The 16,572-nt window shown below is 42.3% G+C and overlaps 1 protein-coding gene and 1 long non-coding RNA gene across 3 annotated transcripts in view; one reads left to right on the top strand and one right to left on the bottom strand.

The window, feature by feature from the left end:
• The window catches only part of LOC141277986 (uncharacterized), a 255,725-nt gene that overhangs the window by 74,484 nt on the left and 164,669 nt on the right, over window positions 1-16,572 (bottom strand). The gene's annotated exons all lie outside the window — the stretch shown is intronic.
• NPAS3 (neuronal PAS domain protein 3) overlaps window positions 1-16,572 on the top strand; it is an 870,093-nt gene that overhangs the window by 764,888 nt on the left and 88,633 nt on the right. The window lies entirely within an intron of this gene.

Raw genomic sequence — 16,572 nt, 5'->3', positions numbered from 1 at the left:
GCTGCTGCCTCCCCAGCCCTTAGAAGGTGTTCACTGGGCCCTCTGGGAATATCTTACACTGGAAAAGAATTTTATTCCCCAAAGGAGATCAATCACAACTACTGAAGCCCACGCACCTAGAGCCCGTGCTCCGCAACAAAAGAATTCACCGCAATGAGAAGCCTGTGCACCACAACGAAAAGTAGCCCCCGCTCGCCGTAACTAGAGAAAGCCCGCACAGCAATGAAGACCCAACGCAGCCAAAAATAAATAAATAAAATAAATACATTTTTTTAAAAAACTTAAGAATTTTTAGAACTTAAGAAGAATATTTTCATTTTAAGTGTCCACATTCATCTTGCTTTTCAGGTCATTCTGAGTGGGTGCTACCCTACCCTCAATATTAGCTTTATAATCTTAATTCCCTTCCTTAGACAGATTTTACAACAGAACTTAAACATTCTAGTAGAATTACCTGTTTAAAATAATCCTTTCTAGAAAAAAACATTTATAAGAATATCCATTGTAACTTTTTTTGCTATTGCAAAAAAATTATATATAATTAATTTATAACGGCAACTTGGCTAAATAAATGAAATTACACCCATAGACTAAAATACTATGCTGCCATTAGAAAGAATGTGGAAGATATACATTTTCAAACATGGAACAGGTTCCAAGCTATTAAGCAAAAAAAAAAAAAAAAACGGCAAGGGGCAGAACAACATACACAGGCTGCTGTCATCTGTGCACCAAGAGAATAACTGCAGACACTTGTACTGGCAAATGCATAAAACACCTCTGCAGGGATATGTAAGAATCTGGGGACATGTAGGAAACTGCCTGTGGGAGAGATTCAAGGAAATTTGGGATCAGAGTAGGGAGGAAGGTTTGTTTTCACTATATTATAACCTTTCGTACTGCCTGAACTTTTTTTTTTTTTTTTTTTTTTTTGCGGTGCGCGGGCCTCTCACTGTTGTGGCCTCTCCCGTTGCGGAGCACAGGCTCCAGATGCACAGGCTCAGCGGCCATGGCTCACGGGCCCAGCCGCTCCACTGCATGTGGGATCTTCCCGGACCAGGGCATGAACCCTGCATCGGCAGGCGGACTCTCAACCACTGCGCCACCAAGGAAGCCCTGCCTGAACTTTTTTTGCCTTTTTTAATTGAAATATAGTTAATTTACAATGTTATATTAGTTTCAAGGGTACAACAAAATAATTCTGCTATATATATACATATATACGTGTGTGTATATATATACAGATACATATATATATACTTTTTCAGATTCTTTTCAGTATAGGTTATTACAAGATATTGAGTTCCCTATGCTATATAGTAGGTCCTTGTTTACCTATTTTATATATAGTAGTATGTATATGTTAATTCCAAACTCCTAATTTATGTACCCCCACTGCTGCTATCCCCGTTGGTAACCATAAGCTTGTTTTCTATGTCTATGAGTCTGTTTCTGTTTTGTAAATAAGTTCATTGGTATCATTTTTTTTAGCTGAACTTTTTTTTAAACCACATGCCTGCTTTAACTTTTGATTTTTTTTTTAATAAATTTATTTATTTATTTATTTATTTTTGGCTGTGTTGGGTCTTTGTTTTTGTGCGAGGGCTTTCTCTAGTTGTGGCAAGCGGGGGCCACTCTTCATCGCGGTGCGCAGGCCTCTCACTGTCGCGGCCTCTCTTGTTGCGGAGCACAAGCTCCAGACGTGCAGACTCAGTAGTTGTGGCTCACGGGCCCAGTTGCTCCGCGGCATGTGGGATCTTCCCGGACCAGGGCTCGAACCCGTGTCCACTGCATTGGCAGGCAGACTCTCAACCACAGTGCCACCAGGGAAGCCCTGATGTTTTTAATGGTTAGAAAATAAACATTTCAAAGCTGGGATAATCATAACTTATTTTTTAAATAAATATCATTAGTTTAAAATCAAGTAATCAAGTAAAAAGGAAATAACTTTTTTCAATTTTGCTTTTATACCACAGTGGATCCTTTTGTAATTTAAACAACCCTGATATTGTAAATTTGCACTTACAATATATCCATTTTCCAAAACTGAAGTGCACTCTCTGAGTAAGTTCTGGGAACTCAGGAAAAATTATTTGCACTGAATCACCAAGCAGTTAGCTCCTCCAGTCGTGCAGACCGGAAGGACGCCTGGAAAGTGGCTGCATTCATGGAAAAAGAGAAAGTGAATGAGGATGCAGCCCTGTGACCTCTGGCAACAAATAGTGCTCGGTGTGAAATGGGCACTAATAGAACATTCGATGCAGAAACCCTCTGCCCGAGCTAGAGTAATTAGGACAGTAATTCAGATTTGGGATTTTTCTCTGAGGTTTCACAGCTTATGAAATCAGCAGAACAGGGTTATTAAATCATAGCCTCATACCAAGTCAGAGAGATGTTTCTAAATGTAGAAGGCAGGGAAAATGCAAGCAGCCAGCTGAGCAGTCCTATGGGTGAAGCGATGAACCCATCCCCGGCACAGCTAATGACCTGTTTTAGGGGCCCAGCTCATATATTCCAAATAACAGGGGGGAAAGAATTCCAAATAGCTTAACATCATTAAACCCAAAATGCTATTGGACCCTTCCTCTGTAGCATCATAAAATACCTTATCCAAGTGGAGAAGGGATATGCTTACTGTAAATCATAGAAAGTTTATTCCACCCCAGATGCAAACTTCGCACTAACTTGTTCACTCTGGGGAAGGTTCATGGGGTTTGCTTTGTTTGGGGGTTTGGCTTGGGTTTTTTTTTTTTTTTAAGCAATAATAGTCTTTGTAGGATGGCTGCCATGTCAGCATTTATCTTGAAACTCGTGGATATGAGTTCTGACTGGAGTCACCTTTCTGACAAGTGTTATTGCGACTGTGTTTTATATCCCTGTTCAGAATGGTTTCTAACGATAATGCCCTGTCTACCTCTCTGCTTCACACTAAATTATAGATGCCATGATGACAGGGCAAACTACATCCGAGCGCAGAGCTCAACTCCCTCTCTGTGATGTCAGTGCCTCCACCCTTCTGTGCCTGGAATTAAAAACGCGAAGCCAAGATATGCAAAACATTTGTGCTTAAAAATAATGTCTGTCAGTTATTAAACAAGTGATATTTCATTTAATCAGCTCAAGGGATTATTTTAAATGAAAAGGCAGAGAGGATGATTTTATTAACACATTCCTGCCCTAGAGTCCTACTGTAATAATTCTTTACCTGCCTAAATTAAAAAGTTATCATTCAGTCTGTCTACAGGAAGAAGTTCTGGGTGATTGGATTTTATTAGTTCTTTGATTTTCAGTTGCTCACAAATGGAGGTAAAGGCTGAAAAGCTTATCCTATAGCAGTGAGAATGTTTTAGCTACTTAATAAATCACCCCTTTTCCAGACGGTGATTGTTCCAGGACTTATAAAGCAAGTGTGTTTCTGAATACAGTATTTTATCGAAATGGGTTCCGTCTGACCAATACACTTAGATATTTGAACCTCCCTGCAGTTCATTCCACCACTTTTTGAACTGTCATGGGAGACTTAGCTACTATCCAAAATACATTTCTAAATGTTAGTTAATTGTCAATTACATAGAAAGCTTTATGCTAGGCTCTGGAGGAAGAGGAAACAAAGAGATTAATACAATCGCATTTCTGGCCATAATGGAGCATATAGACTAGTGGGGGGCGCCCATCTAAACAAAGAATACAAGTGAGTCAGTGAAACAAAGCATGGAAGAGAGAGATTAGAAGAAGCTGACTCGAAGTTTCAAATACCTACCCATCCCAGTGCAACAAGCAGAGTCTTTGTAACGCCCTTCGTGGATATGGTGTTTTACAGCTTACCAAGTATTTTCAAATACAGATCATGTTTGCTCTTTGAGCTCCAAAACAATCCTGTGAGGTTAGCAGTATATTATTTCCCTTTTACAAGTGAAAAAACTGCAAACAGAGAAATAAATAATTCTTATGATCCCAGATCTCATGATCTAAATCTGACTTCAAAGTCTCTCCTTAATATTTGTAGTGACGTGGATGGACCTAGAGTCTGTCATACAGACTGAAGTAAGTCAGAAGGAGAAAAACAGATACTGTATGCTAACACATGTATATGGAATCTAAGAAAAAAAAATGGATCTGAAGAACCTAGGGGCAGGACAGGAATAAAGACGCAGACATAGAGAATGGACTTGAGGACACAGTTGGGGAAGGGTAAGCTGGGACAAAGTGAGAGACTGGCATGGACTTATATACACTACCAAACGTAAAATAGCTAGCTAGTGGGAAGCAGCCGCAGAGCACAGGGAGATCAGCTCGGTGCTTTGTGTCCACCTAGAGGGGTGGGATAGGGAGGGTGGGAGGGAGACACAAGAGGGAAGAGATATGGGGATATATGTATAGGTATAACTGATTCACTTTGTTATACAGCAGAAACTAACACACCATTGTAAAGCAATTATACTCCAAAAAAGATGTTTAAAAAAAAAAAGCAGCAATGGTACATGAGGGACCCAATTACCAAAACAGAAAAAAAAAAGTCTCTCCTTATTATTACAGCTAATACTGCTAAGCTGGAGATCTGTTTGGTCACCTGACATCAAGAGGAACACTGTGTACAAAACTGTGTATATGGACATAAGCACATCGTTCTTGTAAAAAGAGTTTGCTCAAATTCTCAAAGTGGGCCATGATTCCAAAAGACAGTAAGAATTACTGTTTCAGTAGAATCCTTCATCAGTTTTTCTATCTAGCTTTTCATGAATGTCGCTAGATTGGTTTGATTTGTCTTGAAGAACAGGGGATATGCCATGAGATCCAGTTTGCATGGTATTTAGACACAGCTCCACTGCCAGCTGCCTTTTGTCTCTTTGATTTCTACTTAGAGCGTAGGCAGCAGCTCCTTCAACGCCTGTTCATTCACTTATTTATTCATTCACGTAAGCATCTGTTGAGCACTTACGGTGCTCCTCCTGAGTCAGTCTCTACCCAGGAGGTACAAGGTATCATTAGGCCATTAATTTGTTTTTTCAACCCAAATTCTGCGTGCAAAGATCTCTACCAGATGCTTTGAAGGACATGAAGATGAATAAGCAATGGGACCTTCCCTCAAGGATCTTAAAATCTAGTAAGAGAAGGAAATTGGAAACAACTGTGTAGAATCAAGACTAAATTAAGTCATTGTAGTAGGAAGAACGTAGATTAGCAAAGGTTCAGCCTTCCAGAGGGGATGCAGATGCAAAAATAAACACAGGAGAACTTTCTGGAAGAGTGCTTAAAAGGAGTATTTGCAATTCCTTTCAGAAGTAGCTCTCTAGAGGATGTCCTCTAGTCCGTGTTAATTGTCATACTCCTTCAAATTCTTTTCAAACATGCAAATGGTATTAGCCATCTAGTGACTGCTCCCCACCCAATATCGATATTTATCCTTATCCCTTGGGCAGAATTATCTTGGCTACATAAAGAAGGAGGGAATTCAGCCAAAAATACATTTGGTGGGAGAGTGGCTTTCTGTTGCATTTGGAACATACTCCTATCATTTTCACTTCTTTTCAGTCCTTTTGATGGCTCTCTCCAGTTGGAAAGAACTCAAAACCAATTTCAGTGCAGATGCAAATAATCCTAACAAATTATTCTATAAATACACCACAAATAGCAATACTTTGTGAGGTTAATTGCTCTTACTTATCAAATAAGGAAACTGAAAAACAGAAGCTGTGTCTATGTGAAGAAAGTGGATTGACTCTGAATCCAGAGATCTGTTGGGTACTGGTCAACACGACTGTGCTGCATCCAGCCTAGAAGAATCCTAACTTTCACTGGGTTGGCTCAAGCTACACAGGGGTTCATATCTTTTTAAAAGCAATCTGTCACTTACCACCTCCTGCTCTAGATGTATGAGTAGGAGGTAAGGCAGGGCGTGTGGTGGGGCAGAAGATAGAGACTTCATTCATCCTAACTCTCATTAGCAGAGGAGAAATGAGAGTAGCCCCAGCTCTCTGAAGGGCCAACTAGTCGTGCTACAACTCTTGCAAATCAGGACTGAGGAAACCACGGATGGGAAGTCCATGTAACTTGTCTTCTTTCACTGAAAATAGGCCAAAGGTTGACAATTCTGTGTACAGAGTATCGACCCCAATATTTCCACTTAAACTAGATTAAGTCACATTATATGGCCTCATATATATCGAACTTTCTGACTAAATTAAGACATCCAGTTTAATACAGTAGATAATGAAATATAATCATCACCCCGAGCCAGCTTATTTTCTTTAGAAATTGCATTAGAGAGAGGAGGGTTCGGGATTGGGATAGAAGAATTCCTGTACTATTTAATATAGAGCTTGTAAACATTATGGTCAAAAGAGGCGTGGTTTTAAGTGAAGAGTATTATGATGTTAAAAATTCTCCTAGCCTTAGTTCTTCTAGGATCAGGGGACTGACTTTCTAGGCTGAGCAGTTATAATGGTTAAATATCCACTACTATCATGTACGGGAGGCAGTAGAATACGGTAATAAAGTTAACAACAGTAATCATAGCAGCAGTAGCCAGTGAGAACTTCCTACAGGCCAAGCAGTGTACATACGTCCTCTCGTTTAATTCTCACCAAACCCTCTGAGGTTGGAACAGTTATGAACCCCATTTTACAAAAGAGTGAAAAAACTCAGAAAGGTTAAGTAACTCATCCCAAGGTTACATACCAATAAGCAGTAGGCTCAGATTTGAACCTGGTGCTCTGACCACACAGCCCAAGTTCACTTCTACCACCCTGTATCAAGGGCAGGGCGCTAAAGTCAGACACACCTGACTTTAAGTCTTGTCTCAGAGCTGGATAACTTTGGACAAGTTATTTTACTTTCTTTTTTTTAATTGAAGTATAGTTCATTTACAATGCTATGTTAATTTCAGGTGTACAGAAAAGTGATTCAGTTATACACACACACACACACACACACACACACACACACACACACACACACACACACACACACACACACACATATATTCTCTTTCAGATTCTTTCCCCTATAGGTTATTACAAAATATTGAGTAGAGTTCCCTGTGCTATACAGTGGGTCCTTGTTGGTTATCTATTTTGTATATAGTAGTGTGTGTATGTTAATCCCAAACTCCTGTTTTGCTCTCTCAGCCTCAATATCTTTATCTGTAAAATTGATAAAATAATGCCACTTCAAAGGATCGTGTGAGGATGAAAGAAAGCCCTGTAGAAAAGCGCAAAGTAAACCCACATATTATAGCCCATTACCTTACATAAATGTTCAACAAAATCTAGGGGATTTTTAGGGGGGAAAAAGACTGGAGACTTGTGATAACAACTTGAAGTGACAGCTTAGATGGCTAATATGTTTTGAAAGTAAGTGCGTATACATATAAATTGTAATGTATATATGTATAATTTTGTCTCTGCAGATTACTTCACTTAACTTTGAGCTGTTCTCATTGCAACTATTGAGAGTTTTAGTTAAAACTTAATTAAAAAGTTAACATGGGATTAACTGAGCCGATCACTCTTAGAACCTGGAAATTGGAGGTACAACTCTGGCTGTGGTTAAGACATTACTTTTCCACTACAATGGATTGTGTTTTTAAAAAAAAAAAATCTCAAATATAAAAATAAAAAGTAGTTCATGCATAAAGCATGATGCCCTGAAGCATATTAGATCTGTTTATCTCTTTGTTTAAAATGAATGCTACTTGGTACAGTTTACATAACATGGCAGGGATCAGCTTGATAAAGTGTGTGTATCACCTGGGGAACACGCCGGCTCATTTCCTCAACACCTTTCTACATGAATAGCTTGCCAGCAAGTATAATAGCAAACAAAGTTTTAATAGGTCAAGAGCAGAATAACTGCTCACATTAACAGGAGGGCGAGGGGGCTTGACGTGCACCGAGGCTAATAACTGACACTTGCAGCAGGCATTTTTGAATGCTGCTTAATGGGGAGTTTAGAAGGAAAGGCTTTTATAAAAGCCTGAGATTACTTACAAGCTTTGGGGAGAAGGAAGAGGGCAAGTGGTATGCGTGCACACTTGGAAATGTGGGCGCACTTTAAGGCAGGTGGCTCATAAACCATTTCTCCATCGCTGTCGGCTTTAGCAGCTCACAATTAACTCCATTATTAAGCTTAAGAATTGACTGCATCGCTTCCACTTTCTTTGAAGCTGTCCGAAGTAAGAGAGGCCCTCATTTTTATTTGCTTGTTGTCTAAGTGAAGCTGCTACTGAGAGACTGTTTTTGTCATATCACATCAGTTTTGCTGGAAGCTGCAGCAAGACAGGTAAACACATGGATTCATTTTGGAACCTTTTTTTTTTTTTTTTTCCACCTACCAGGAGGGGGAAAAAAGGTGGAACATCTTTTTTTCTTTCTCTCTTTCTTTGCAGCTTTGTCCTCCTTGGGCAGTGTGACAATTTATGGAGTTAATAGCATCTATAGAGTTCATACACCCCTTTTCTCCCGCAGAAGCCTTCACAAAAACAAGTTTCACTAAAGTTTTGGAAGTGCTCGGATGAATAGCTATGTTGCTAACCCTAACTTTGGCAGCCTGTACATGGCAGAGTGTGCTCAATATTGTATTTATCCTTTCCACATTACCAAAAGGGAGGCAAAATCTGCCCCTGTATTTAAACAGAAGAATGGACAGACTTCCTTTTGTTGCAAAGTCCGCGTCTTTTGTGAGCATACTATAATTGAAGGCCCCTTAATAATACAGGATGTGGAGAAGCTGTGGAGAAAAAGAACTGGGAGTTCATGTGGAATGTTCCTTAGGTCCTACCCACTGTAGCAAATAGGAAACTTTGCCAATATGTATCCAGGCTCCAGAGGGATACAGATCAGTAACTGAATCATAAGTAAATAGATAGATTAGATATGGCAATGGCGGGAAACACATGCTGAAAAACAAATCCACAAGAACAATTTTACAGAGCCTGCCTTCTATTTTCATAAGGAAACTAAGCCAAATAATCTGACAAGGGAGGAAATCAAATCATCTGTCAAGTTCCTCTACCTTTCATTTATCACACAGTTTAATACCGTAATGAAAAATAGCAAATGAAAAATGAAGTGAATGACCAATGAAAAATGCATTCTCTGAGGATACACTAATGTGTTATTAGCCTAAATCCTCCACCCCCATACACACATCACTGCTAGGGGAGACCCTGTGGTCACACCACCTTTTTCATTCAAGTATGACAAATCCTGGGATGACGTTAGCATTGTGATTGGGAGAGCTCTCAATACAGAAAAGCTTCCCTCCATCCTTTAGTCCTTTCAGGCTCCTACAATTTTTTTATCCCTTCTTTATATCAAAATCTGAGCTAGGACAGGGTGGCTGGATGTGAGCAGAGGCCCAGTAATTCCAGACTCAGTAAAGAAACTTAGTGAAGGGAAGACAGGATGGCACCATCATTTATGGACTGTTCACTACATGCCAAAGATTGACCTTCGTAATCACCATGCAAGGTGGTGTGAACCCCATTTTCACAACTGAGGCAACTGAAAATTGGACCAATTCATTTGTCCAACTCCTAAAAGTGGTAGAGGGAGATTTTGGACCCAGGCCTAGTTGATAACAAACCCTGTGTCCTCCCCACTGATCGTGCCACTTCCCGTAGTCCAAGAAGATGGAAATGTCTCACCGAGAGGATGTTAGAGCACCTGCATGGGAGTACAGAGAATGAAAAGGAACTTGGTCGACGGCTTTAAATATAAAATCCAAACAATAACGGCTAACATTTACTGAGCGCTTACAACGTGCCAGGCATTTATCAAAGTACTACATTAACTTGTTTGATCATCACAATAACCCTAGGAGTGGGTACTATTCTTAATATCTTTTCCAGCTGATGGACCTAAGGCTCAGATAAGTCAAGGAAGTCACCCAAGTTTATACAGCTAGACAGCGGTAAAGATAGGAATCTAACCTAAGCAGCTGGCTTCAGAGCCTTCTCCCCAACTGCTACCTCTGCCCCATCAGCCTTTAGACCAGGAGGGAAGTGAGAACTTGCCTGGGATAGAAAGGATACCTGGCAGCCTGACGGTTCATTAGAAGAAAAGGTTATCGTTAAGAAAATAGTTTTAGGAACAGCAATGAAAGAGCTCCATTGAAATAATACCACCCATTAAAATAAAATACCATTTATCTTCAATCCTCCTATCCAAACAGTTTGCGGAAGAGATAACATTTATTTTGCACACGCGGTACAGTTGAGCAGATTGTGGGTACTCAGATCAGTCTCGTGCTCCTAAGCCCAGATGATTTATAAGGCAGAATATATTTCTTTCTAAGGAGCAGAGAAGTTGATTCTGATTTAGACAGTATGTGCTGTTGAGCTGCAAACCAAAACTGACCTCAGCATAATTAGGTTGGCTGCGGTAGAGTGAGAACTCGAACACAAATCGTTCTATTTTGACAAGCAGGATTCAAGAGCGGCTGCTTTCTTTCTTTCTGTCTTTTTTTTTCCAAAAGGAGGAGGATGATTATTTAATATTTGTTGAGTGCCAACAGTGTCCTCAGTGCTGCGCAAGGCCTAGGAACTGGATGTTGGAAACTGCCTGAAGGGAAACGTTAGCAAATTAAAATCCATAGACTCAGCATGAAGGCGGCTGAGGAATACCTGATTAGAGGAAGACTGCACCCATCCCAGAACAACAACAGAAAAGGAAGTGATAAGCGAGAAAGAAAAATCTGTATTGTTCAAAAGGCAGGGATGCAGTCAGGTGGGCTTTAGAAGAGAGAGCTCCCACCCAAGTGAAGCTGATAGAAAGGAACAGAAACTTCAGCAGGCAAAATGGAGGGCAGAAGGAAGAATAAATTCAAAGAACAAAGACATCAAGGCAAATTATCAGCCTTTCTACGACTCCCTCAAGGGAAGGGGCCCTGGAGGAAAGGCAGCTGCAGGTCGGGGTGTTGGGAGCGGCTTGGGGGATCACAGAGTGCAGCTAAACGAGAGCTCTGCCTGTGTGCGTGGTACAGAGCACGATGGGGACATCTCCGGCCCGGGGGTGGTGAGGGAAAGTGCACTTTGGGTGGTGAAGGTGGAGCTGTGTCCCAGAGATAGGGACATCAAAGAAAGCTAGGGTGGAAATTACATTTCGTTACCTCCCCAGGGGCTGATGGCCTCACTTGGAAAGCCCTAGAGCAGCCAAAAAAGAAGCTGATCGCAAGTACCGCCACGTCACCAATCATCCCCGTGGCGGCAGCACCTACAGCTATGAGCAGGCAGGTCTCCCAGCAGACGCCTAGCTCAGGGCTCACCTCTCAGCGAGCGCGGTGGCATTCTGGAAAGAAACACTGCAATAGTGGAATCAGAGCAAATTGGAGAAGACTTAGAAGCTATGGAGTCCTCTGAAGGAGTCCCCAAAACCATGGTGAAAGAGAACTGGTGGATGCAATGCATTCTGACTTTCAAAGGACTTTAAGAAAGAGAGGAAGAAAAAAATAATAATCATCCTTGCAAGAGGCTATTAAGCAAAATTGGTAACCATGGGGCAAGTGTTAAAATTCTGTTACATCTTAAAAACTAGTTAAGAGATGGAAAGCAATGAGTGGGAATAAAAGGCCATTTCTTTCTGTAGAAAGAGGTGAATTGTGGGGAGCCCAAGGGAGAATGCTGATACCAGCTTTCTTCGGCTTAATTACAACCTGGAAGAGGAAGATGAAAGCAAGATGGCAAAACTTGTTGATGAAAAAGAATTATTTAAGGGCATTTGAGTCATGGAAGAATCTGAGAGAGTCTAGAAAACACAGACACAGAAGAGGCAAAAAAAAAAAAAAAAAAAAAAACCAGGAAAATTTAAAATATCCCAGCAAGTAAAAATTCAGCTAAAGCAGGTAGAGGGCAACCCACCTCAGAAAGGAGAAGGAGAAACCAAGATCACCTGAACGCGTCTCTCCAGGGCTAGGCAGCCTGGGTGTGGTTGTCCGGAGTACGGTTCTTTTGTGGGATTAACTGAGACTAGTCATTGGTCACTGTGGAGACTAGTTTATCATCTGCCGCTGCTCGACCTGAGCTCCCCAGTTTTTCATCTTCTCTAGTTGTAAAATAAGGACAATAAAATTGGCCTCGTCCGTAGGAATACTGAGGGATCAGATCTGGATTTGATTGAACACTCCAAGTGAGACAGTGTTACCCCATATATTCATTGATTGAATTAGTAGACAGGTCTCCAAAATACCCAAGTGACTTTTGTGTTCCATTCTACTGCCTGCCTTTGGCATATGACTGAAGCTCTTTTCTGCTCGGAAAATGCTTTATTTCTACAGATGGCACCAAAGCATACCCTGTGTGTGTGTGAGTCAGGCACTGTCCCCTGCAGAAAGGTTCATGAATAGGAAGTTAATAGGCTTCTTATAAGAATAAATTCTAGCTATTCCAAATTTAAAGGAAATACTGTCCCACCCCAAAGCCCAATGAATAATATCTCGGGAAGCCAGGAAGTGAATCTGTACTCTGCTACTTCCCGCCCCACTCTCCCAATCCCAACCATCTGGAGAACAGAGCCCAGCTTCTGAAAAACTGACTCAGGACGGCAAGAGTTTAGGTTGACTTTGCAGCTGAATTGGGTGGTATCAGAGAGTAACAGCAGAAGTAAAGGTAAGAGGGGCTGATACTGTAACATTTGCAAAGTACTTTACGGTTGAAAAAGTGCTTTCACATCCATTGGTTTGTTTAATTCTCACAAGGACCTTGTTGTGGGAGTCCCACATCTCACCATTTTATAGATGAGAAAACCAAAAGCGAGGTACAGAAAGGTTCACAATAGCTGATGCACAAAAGAGCTGGAACTCCAGCTTGGCGGTTCTCATGACACAAACCCATTCTCTTTCCACTTCATCAAATAAAAAAAGGAGGAAAATGAGCCTGCCCTTCTCGGGGACTTAAATAACCTTGTAGGCATGGGGATGGTTGACGTTTATCATCACTGGGATTTTTGTGGACCCCTGTCCTCCTCTCCCACCCCAGCTCCAAGGCATATGCACACACGCACACACGCACACACACACACACACCAGCCCAGAGAGCACTTAAGGTAAATGCAAGCGGCCACTTGGACATTCGCACGTGTTAGCCCGAGCAAACCACTGGAGAGACGTGTTTACACATTCAACATTTCCTTTAGAAGGTCTGTGGAGATTGGGATTTCTGTTTGCACTCATCTTATGTTAGTGATTTTCATATTACATTAGCAAATTTAATCTCTGCTAATGGGATAGGAAGTTACAAACACAATGAGACTTGATTTAACAACTTTCAGACTTTGACGGCAACAGCAAAATTTGCTAGCAGAACACCAATTCCAATCTCTAATTGAAAGATGAATCAGGATACAGGAACCTCAGTAGTTCTCATGTTTCAGGTCTAGAGTGGAGCCAGGGTGGACGGTGGGCAGTTTGGGATGGAAGAAGTTTGTGAACGGGGAGAGACAGCTTGAGGAGCCAATGTTGGGCTTGAGATCTCATTTACGTTATTCTGAGTTAATAGAGTTTAATTTGTGAATTACATAGCTTCTCAATCACTAGACTGATGGAGGCTCGGGAAAGCACGGGTGTTGAAATCACCAAAATAATCATCAAATCTCACGTATGAAGCCAAGGCAGCATATTTCTCCAACAAGCCCTTCATCTGGGGACCAGACAACTGGAAAATAAATGACTTAACCTCCCCGGGAGCACCTTGCTCCTGACCACTCTCTGTCATAAATGGGAGAAACACTCAAACAAGGAATCCCCAAAGAAAGGAAAAAAGAAGCCCCAAGTGTGGGGACTGGCCTCAGAGCATTGTACTACTGGCTTAGTGTCCCCAGGAAATTCTGAGGAGCTAACTCTCGTACTAAATCTTATTCATTTCTAGGCTTCCATATCGCAAGTGATAGAAGCCAATTGGAAATGCTTTGGGGTCCCAGCAAATAAGCCATAAAAAAAAATTGAACCTATTTTATAAACAAAACCTCTTTTGCTCTATATGCACATTATAAATATGAATTTAGATCATCAGGTGGCCGGATAGTCCAAGATCCAGAAACGTACTCAAAGTGCCAAGGTCCTCAGGTCATTACCCGACCTTATCCCACCGAACTTCTGGAACGTCTGCTTAAAAGTTCTGCTGGGAGCAAGCACATGTTTCCAACTCACTCACCTTCAGGACTGAAACCCCTCTCTATTATTATTATTTTTCTTTTTCCCAGGCAGAGATTTCTTGCTGTAACTTATGCATGCATGCACTGGATAATGAAACTTCCCTGATTACCTTATAACTGCACATTAAAAATTTACTAAGATAAAATTAATGTGATTTTAATAATATTGTTTTAATATACAGACTGTCAGGTGACAGGGAGAAAATCTGGAATTCCACGTGCAGTATGCCTCTCTCGCAGCCCCCTCAGAACAATAGCTGAACCGGCAGAGGAGCGTTGACTGTTAAAATTTCTGAGACGTGCCTCCCAGGGGAAATGGCTGAAGCTGGGCCTTTTTAAAATGTGACTGGACAATGCTTTTGAGACTATAATGTAGAGAACTTCCCTGCGTGATGGGGGACTGGGGCAAATCAACGTATACAGAACGTTGTTTCCTGTACACTCTTCGGGGAGATTCAGCCAGAGAACAGCGCTTCAAAGAATCTTTTGCTGGAGAAAAAATGTTTTCATTTGCCCGTTTCATGATACTGCTGCGGGATACTTACAGTTGATTTACTCTAATGACGGGACACGGCTACTGTCCCAAAGGAAAAGAAATCTTACTTTTCTCCTGCCACATTTATTATTCCCAGCTAGAGGTGAGGACAGGCAAGTGACGGGTTAAAGGGGAAGATGACTGGAACACAGCAAATAGAGATTAGACTCTCACCACAGTCACTTGCACAAGGCCTGTGACCCAGGGCAGAAACGTTCCCATGGTCAGGTGCCTGCTCGCACTGAACCCCAATGAAGAGAGCAGACCTCCCAGCTCTGCACGGCTGCCGAGGATCTGAGGGGCCAGGGATAAGTAACAGGCTGGCTTCCACCCTGTTGGGCAAAGACTCAGCCGAAAGAAGTGCCAGGACACTGTGCTGACCCACTTCGACCCTTCTTCTCTGTTTGTTCCCAGGCAGAATAGATACAAAAGCATCACTATGGCATGGTGAAAAGTGGGAGAAGCATTCTGGAAATTGACATGCAAATAAGCACGCCAAGTACTCCACTTTGTTCTAAAAATTCCCATCACTGAGACCTGTAAAAACACCAATCAGAAGAGGGGCAGTGATGGGAAGGGCCTCATGCTTCTGCAGCCAGAGTCTTCCCCTTTGAGGGACTGTTTCTGTACCACGTGCCAGTCTGAGCTGGTGCAGGTGAAACTAAACACGCACCCACAAACGACCAAGAAGCCAACAGGTTTACATGTAACAGATCGGTATGCTATAACAGCACACATCCGTTCAAGGGGCAACCTTTGTGACTGATCCTAGCTGCCCACAAGAGCCCTAAGATGCAAACATGCTTCACAGCCTGGGTTCCTGAGAGAAGCCAAATATTTCAAACGGGCCAAAGGCAACCGTCTCTGCAAAGCCAGCTCCCGCACGCCGAGCAGATGCACAACTTCCTGCAAAAGGAAGTTCTAGACAAGGGTCTAGACAAGGGTCTTAAGACAAAATCCCTGCCTTAATCACCGTCCTTTAAATCACCACTGCCTCTGATGGCCTAGGTGTCAGGGTCCCACTGCTAAGATCCCAGGGCATACTCCATACAGTGCTAAATGCAGTCAAATATCACCTATGAAGGTGGAGCTGCAGGATGTCTCTAGTTTAAGTGATGATGAACACCAGACCCTGAGAAAGCTGGTCCATTCTTACAAGGGGGGTGCAGGCCACGTGCAGGAGGAGACACAAGGTGGGTGGAGGTTGACGTGAATGCTCTGGAAGCTGGGCTCTTTTTTTTTTTTTAAATATATTTATTTATTTTTGGCTGCGTTGGTTCTTCCTTGCTGAGTGCGTGCTTTCTCTAGTTGCGGTGAGCGGGGGCTACTCTTTGTTGCGGTGCATGGGCTTCGCGTTGTGGTGGCTTCTCTTGCTGCGGAGCACGGGCTCTAGGCACGCGGGCATCCGTAGTTGTGGCACACTAGCTCAGTAGTTGTGGCTCACAGGCTCTAGAGCGCAGGCTCAGTAGTTGTGGCACATGGGCTTCATCGCTCCGCGGCGTGTGGGAACTTCCCGGACCAGGGCTTGAACCCGTGTCCCCTACGTTGGCAGGCGGATTCTTAACAACCGTGCCACCAGGGAAGCCCCGAAGCTGGGCTCTTTATTAGGAAATTAGTGGACTCATTTTTTTAAAAACCTGGTTCTATTTATGTCATGTGTCGCACACATCTCACCACCAGGAGGCTGACTCCACATCGTGCGGGGTCCCTCACCATCACTGTCTTCTTCCCCTCCCAGTTATCCCAGAGCCAAACCTTCTTGAAAATGATCAACCCACCTTCTCCCTCACTGGAGACATTCTTTGTCAGGAAAAATCGAGTCACATGCTCAAAGCTCCCAAGTTCCGTTGCTGGATTTAGCATCTACTACCTGCCCAGGAGGATAATTTC

This window comes from Tursiops truncatus, chromosome 2, assembly GCF_011762595.2.
Source record: "Tursiops truncatus isolate mTurTru1 chromosome 2, mTurTru1.mat.Y, whole genome shotgun sequence".
Classification (NCBI taxonomy): Eukaryota; Metazoa; Chordata; class Mammalia; order Artiodactyla; family Delphinidae; genus Tursiops; species Tursiops truncatus.
The sequence above is the reverse complement of the archived record's forward strand: the minus strand, read 5'-3'. Positions and strand labels throughout refer to the sequence as shown.